Source organism: Mandrillus leucophaeus, unplaced genomic scaffold, assembly GCF_000951045.1.
Source record: "Mandrillus leucophaeus isolate KB7577 unplaced genomic scaffold, Mleu.le_1.0 Scaffold194, whole genome shotgun sequence".
Classification (NCBI taxonomy): Eukaryota; Metazoa; Chordata; class Mammalia; order Primates; family Cercopithecidae; genus Mandrillus; species Mandrillus leucophaeus.
The window spans coordinates 593,206-600,707 of NW_012101965.1; positions in this window are offsets into that span (position 1 = coordinate 593,206).

Consider the following 7,502-nt stretch of genomic DNA (forward strand, 5'->3'; position numbering starts at 1 on the left):
GGCGTGAACCACCATGCCCAGCCTCTAGGTTGTACATCTTAAGCATTAGTGAGAGGCCCAAACATGAACACAGAGGCTTTTTTTTGTTTTGTTTTTTGAGATGGAGTTTCATTCTTGTTGCCCAGGCTGGAGTGCAATAGCTCGATCTTGACTTACTGCAACCTCTGCCTCCTGGGTTCAAGTGATTCTCCTGCCTCAGCCGCCTGAATAGCTGGGATTATAGGCATGTGCCACCATGCCCAGCTAATTTTGTATTTTTAGTAGAGATGGAGTTTCACCATGTTGGCCAGGCTGGTCTTGAACTCCTGACCTCAGCTGTTCTGCCCACCTTAGCCTCCCAAAGTGTTGGGATTACAGGTGTGAGCCATTGCGCCCGGCCGAGGCTCTTACCATTTTAAGTATTTTGTTGTTGTTGTTGTTGTTAATGGCTTTGGAAAAACAAGGGGCAAAAACAGACCTTAAAAGTTATATGGGCCAGGTGCAGTGGCTCATGCCTGTAATCGCAGCACTTTGGGAGGTCGAGGCAGGCGGATCACGAGGTCAAGGGATTGAGACCATCTTGGCCAACATGGTGAAACCTTGTCTCTACTAAAAATACAAAAATTAGCTGGGCGTGGTGGCACGTGTCTGTAGTCCTGGCTACTCAGGAGGCTGAGGCAGGAGATCGTTTTGGGAGGCGGAGGTTGCAGTGAGCCAAGATTGTACCACTGCACTCCAGCCTGGTGACAGAGCGAGACTCCGTCTCAAAAAAAAAAAAAAAAAGTTATATGGACAGACATTTACAAGAATCCTACATATATGGTTTTTTATAAACTTGCTTTCATCATTAGGCTGTAACTTCCTTGAGGGCAAATATGTTTTATTTTATTTTTGTATCCTAAGCACATTGCAAAGAACGTGACATAAAGTGGTGCTCAATAAATGAGGTAGGAATGAATGAAACTTCCTAATTTTATTGCTAAAAGTAAAATGATTCCAGCAACCCCTCTTTAAACCAAAGTAGGCCCAGTCATAATGCTAATCAGATGGCATCACTACTGCCCAGGCAAGTGCTCTTTTTTTCTTAGCAGAGCAGTTCTGGCTATACCAGCCTTTCTGCCAAGTGGTTTGAAGAAGGAACCCATCCTAAAGCTTAGGGGAATCATTGACTGATTGGTTCTTTAAAAAAAAACCTTAATATTTGGGATGGTTTCAGGTTATGATTCTACAAAATTTGCTTTTAATCCAGTTTCAAGTTCAGACTTCCTTTTTAAGGCCAAGAGTAAACAGGATTAGGGGACGGTTATCAGCAAGATAGATTCTTGGTTCTTGTCATAGGAACACTCCAGCTTTAGAAGGTTTGTGTTACAGACTTAACCAGAAAGCAAAAGATATGGGTCAGCAAACTGGCTGTAGTGCGTTACAACCCTTCCTTCAGTTTTATCTCTTTTTCTTGAATTTTAGTCCAAATTCAGCAGTATTATCATGGAGAACCACAAGACTGCTAAGAAATATGTGTAGAGATACCTTACAATATAGCAGAGGAAGAGGAAGGAAGGAAGGCGAGAAAGAAGAAGGAGAAGAAAGAGAGGGAAGGAGGAAGGGAAGCAAAGGAAAGGTTTCCATAACACTTTGTTTATATCTCTATTTTAAAGTGTTTATTTAAAACCCAAACTGCTACCACTCTGAATTTTAAGAAATTGGCGTAATTCCTGTCAGTGGGGAAATATTAAATATGGTGCTAAGAGAAGGGATGAGACTCTAGGTAGAAGACCCATTGTGTTGTCTGATAGTCGGATGTGCATAGGTGGGCAGGAGGCTGAGTTTAAGGATATGAGATTGACAACGTTGAATTATTCTGTATAATAAAGTTGGAAGAATTGTTCAGTGGGGTGAGTTTGGGGGTTGGGATTATTGCTAAGAGATAGCCAAAAAGAAGGAGGTCGGGGGCAGAGGAAGAAAGGCCTGTCAAAGTGGTAGGAAGGAAGAAGACTTTAAAAAGAGAAAGAAAGTCTATTATTCAATCTGCAATTGTTAATGTTGCTGTAAATGGACACGCCAACACACACACATACACACACACATGCACACGCATCCCGCATGCTCTCAGACATCAAAATAAATCCTCTATAAGTTCACAGCTTGTCATGAATGAATCATTATGATAATCAAAGAAAAGGGGTTGTGTGCCACATCTTTGGGAGATTTCGTGAAGATTGAAGATGAAATGTGTGTAACAATAAGGAAGTCCAAAAACTGAACTGTGTCAGATGAAGCAGGAGCTTAGACTAAGTCCAAGTTGAATGGGAAAATGACAAATCACTCAAAGGAAGGAAGTAGGTCATATACATCTTTATATTCTCAAAGCTTAGCATAGTGTCTGGCATGTAACAGAAACTTAGCAAATGTTCATTAAATGAATGAATAAATGAGGAAAAAGTAGATTCATATGATAGCAAGTAGCAGAAAGGCATTATTAAATCAAGTGTCAACCTAACTCACATTTCTTATTCCAGAATTGGAAATCAGGTTCATCTCAGTCATACCTGCCTCTGATCTCCAGGTGGCAGTATTTTATCATATTAAATTGTTTTGAGACAACAGATTCCGTTTACTTTTTGAGAAAGGAGAACATAACTGTATTTAAAATAAAAATTCAGTTCTGTAGCTCATTTCTATAATTGTACAGAACTAAGTAAGAGATAGAATATGATTACATGAGATTTATCCCATAAGATTATAGATTTATCCCCCAATTTCAATATAAATGAGAATTATTGGTGGTTCCAGAATTCAACCAGTTTCCTAAACCTTGAAGGTAAATACATTTTGGTGTGCTTTGTTTACAAAATGTATGTGTTTCTTCAAAGTATGAAAAGCTCTGTGTGTGTAAGAGAGAAAGGAGAGAGAGAGACACAGACAGAAAGAGACAGAGAGCAGTAATATGTTTAGAAGTAATTCACTGCCAGGCCAACCATGGTGGCTCATTCCTGTAATCCTAGCATTTTGCGAGGCTGAGATGGAAGGATTGCTTGAGCCCAGGAGTTCAAGACCAACCTGGGCAACACAGTGAGACCCTGACTCTATTTTTTTTTTCTTAAAGAAGTAATTTACTTCTACTAACAGGATAACCAGATTAAGTAGAATGGCCAGTCAAATATAAATTTCAGATAAACAAGGAATACTTTATTCATATAAGTATGTCTCGTGCAATATTTAGTGCATACACTAAAAAAGTATTCCTTATTTTTCTGAAATTCAGGTTTAACTGGGAGATCTGTAATTTTCTTAGCTAAATCTGGCAACCTTACCAACAAATATTCTGTTGTTACTGTTAATTCCAAAATAACAGAACATCAAGGGAGACCCCACTTCTACCAAAAATAAAAAATTTAGCCCGGCACAGTGGTGTGCTCCTGTAGTTACAGCTATTTGGGAGGCTGAAGCAGGAGGATTGCTTGAGTCCAGGGGTTCAAAGTGGTAGTGCACCACGATGGTGCCATCGCACTCCAGCCGAGGCTATAGAATGAGACTCTGTCTCTAAATAAATAAAACAAAACAGAACTTCAAGTCTGCAAGGCAAAAAATTGTGTTTCCTTATTTGGAGAGAGAAAAAGGAAGTAACAGGCAGGGATGGCTTTCTTGTGAGTCTAACTTGATTGCTCTTTGTACTCTACCCATTGGGAGTCAAGCCCCTCAGCTGAGTAACTTATCTTCGGGAAACTGAGCTCTCTAGCAAGTGCAGATGCTAAAGCCTAATTATTTTATATAAATGCTGTGTTTTACAGCACCTGTGAGACTGGTTGCAAAAGCCAGACCCTGTGAACAATTGAAAATATCCCAGGCCCTTTCACCCTCTGATTTATATTTTCCAGGAGTACCTGATCCATAGCAGCTATGAAAACAGAAATAGATGAATTGCTTAGGAAATAAATTCTCTTTCAAAAAAGTAAAGGATATTCTGGTAAATAAAATGAGATATAGATTTATACACATTTGGATATTTAATATAAACATTCTATCTTCCAGGTAAACTGTGCTTCAAAATTTCATTTGTAAATAAACTCCTGAACTCAAATAAATTTTCCATAGAAACAGTATTATGAGCGGCAGTCAGGTCTTTTGGTTACCCAGTAAAGGTGTATAATTAGTTGATTATATGACTGAAACACTGCATTTGCAGGTAAAAATTTGGGTTGTTTTTTTTTTTTAAAGGTTGTAATAGTATTTAAGAGTAAAAATTTAAAAAGCTTTTTTTTTTCTTTTCTTTGAGACAGTGTCTCACTCTGTCTCCCAGGCTAGAGTGCAGTGGTGTCATCTGGGCTCACTGCAACCTCCGCCTCCTGAATTCAAGCAATTCTCACGCCACAGCCTCCCAAGTAGCTGGGACTACAGGCGCACGTCAACATGTCTGGCTAATTTTTGTATTTTTAGTAGAGACAGGGTTTCGCCATGCTGGCCAGGCTGGTCTTGAACTCCTGACCTCAAGTGATCCACTTGCCTCAGCCTCCCAAAGTGCTGGGATTGCAGGTGTGAGCCACCACATCCATCTATTGAAAAGCTTTTTAAATATTGAATGTTCGTGTTTGCAAAAATATCAATAACCTATGTTTATTTTGCTCTTGCCTTATTCCTGACAATTCTAAGTGATTATATGAATTAACCCTTTTAATTCATATAACCCTAGGAGGCAGATTCCATTATGATCCCTCTTTACAGATAAGGAAATTGGGGCAAAGATTAAATAGCTGCTCCAAATTATACAGCTACTGAGTAGCGGAACTGGGATTTGGATCAACCACAGGCACATTAACCACTGTACACCACAGTTTCATTAGCTTAGGATAAAGAAGGACCTGAACCATCTGAGAAGATTGTTAAGGGGACATCTGATCACCATCTGATCACCATGGTACATGGTATTGTTCTCTGAGCCTAGAATGGTTCAAGGTAAATGGCTGGTCTTTCCCTTAATTTAGGTATATGATGAATAGTACTTTTGTGCTTGTCAACTGTAATGGAGTTGTTTTGGAGTTTATAAATGGAACAAAGGCTGTCAGAAAAAGATTTACTTGAGTAACTGGATAATGGTTAATAAAAGGTGGAAGAGGATTAACGAGTACATGCTTGTGGGGTGTGAGAAAGAGATTGCTGGGGTGGAAATAACTGAGCTGAGACCTGAAAAGAAAAAAGAGGGAAGAATTTGACTTTACATAATTATTTACATGAAAAGGGAGGGGAAAATGAGAGGGATATTGCCCTGTATTATTGTTTGTTCTAACTTGTTTAGATGTATGATAACCCACTGTAGTTCATGTACCACAGCCATGGCAATAGTGGATTTACTAGGGGCCCCTACTCCAAATGATAGTCTTATGTCCTTAAGAAAGCGTCCAGTTGTGACCTCAAAGTAGTTGTCTTTGGGCACTCCCTCCACCCTCTTTCCTATCCCAGAGCATTAGATATGAGGTCATGAGAGTGAAGGGGAAAGAGTCCTGGACTTATTATTGGGGAAACAGAGTTCCAACCCTGCTACCTAAGTAGTTCTCCTTTTGTGAGTTAAAGTATTTGAGCCCCTCTTTCCTAAACTGTGAAAACAGGCATGATTTTACCCACTTCATGGTTTTGTTGTAAGCATTAGGGGAGGTGCTGTATGTGAGAGCATTGAATAGAAAGCATGACTGGGGGGTCAGGAGGGGCAAGGGTGACCCTTCCTGTGATCCATACTCATCTGTGGCCATGATAGGGGCCTCTCTCACTTTACCACCAGTAACTGTTGACCAAGGGAAGGATCTAGGTGTTTATTTACCATCTACTATGTATGCTGTAGAATGTTAGTGTTAGCCAGGAGCTTGGGTTCAGAGATGGGCTGCCTGGGTTCAAATCCTAGTTCTAGCTGTGTAATTTTGGGCACATAAGTTGAACTCTCAGAACCCCCTTTCTTTCCTGTGAAGCTGGAGTCCTCATGAGACCTTCCTCAGAGGTTAGCTGTGAGGTAGGAGACAGTCTGTAGGAGTTCACAGTCTACTGGGAGAGACAGGTTTGTAAACAAGCGATCACAATGCACCACGTGGTAAAGTGCAGTAATGGAGATAGGAATAAAATGCTTTGGTAGCATGGGGACGGGAACGGGTGGATGAGGAGACTAACCTGGCATAAAGGTTCAATGAGAGACATGAGACGTGTGCGTGTGTGTGTGTGTGTGTGTGTGTTCGTATGTATATATAGACACATACACCTGTTTGGTGAAACAAAACCATTCCTGTCTTCAGGCCTAAGGATGAAGCTAAGCTGGCTGGCCAGGTCCTTTATGCCTGGGCTCTGTGATCTCCACACCCGCTTACTCTGCCCCCACTTGCTATTCTCTGTCTTTGGAGGCACTTCCATGACTCTATTTTTGCACATTCTGTTCCCCGATGTAGAATGCTCTTCCATATCTAAACACCTCCAGAGCTCAACAGAGATAGCAAAAATATCAAGAGTATAAGAATAGCCAAATAAACAATACAAATAATTTCAGCAGTTTAAAGTTAATAAATACCCGTGATTTACATGCACAGTCTCATCTATGCCTTTTTAGTTTTTCTTCTTTTTTTTTTTTTTTTTGAGATGGAGTCTCCCTTTGTTGTCCAGGCTGGAGTGCAGTGGCACGATCTTAGCTCACTGCAACCTCCACATTCCGGGTTCAAGCGATTCTCCTGCTTCAGCCTCCTGAGTAGCTGGGATTGCAGATATCCGTCACCGTGCCCGGCTACCATCTAAGCCTTTTTAAAACCTTAGAAGACAAGTACTGTACTTAATCCTATTTTAAAGTGAGGATTATTGAAGGTAAAATATACTAACTAGCCTTTTGTAAGTCACACAACTGGCTAATCCTAGAGCTAGGATTTTTGCCTAGCTCTGGCTAATCCTAGAGCTCGCCTCTTAACTTCTGTTGTCTCTCAAAATTAATTCCTTGGGCTGGGCATGGTGGCGCATGCCTGTAATTCCAGCACTTTGGGAGGCCGAGGCCGGCAGAACACATGAGGTCAGGAGTTTGAGACCAGCCTGGCCAACATGGCAAAACCCTGTCTCTACTGAAAATACAAAAATTAGCCAGGCATGGTGGTACATGCCCGTAGTCCCTGCTACTCAGGAGACTGAGGCAGGAGAATCACTTGAGCCTGGGAGGTGGAGGTTGCAGTGAGTTGGGATCATACCACTGCACTCTAGCCTGGGTGACAGGGCAAGACTCAGTCTCAAAAAAAAAAAGACTGGGCACAGTGACTCACACCTGTAATTCCAGCACTTTGGGAGGCCAAGGTGGGTGCTTCACCTGCAGGAGTTCGAGACCAGGCCGACCAACATGGAAAAACCCCGTCTCTACTAAAAATACAAAATTAGGCGGGCATGGTGGCGCATGCGTGTAATCCCAGCTACTCAGGACGCTGAGGCAGGAGAATCACTTGAACCTGGGAGGCGGAGGTTACAGTGAGCTGAGATTGTGCCATTGCACTCCAGCCTGGGCAACAAGAGCAAAATTC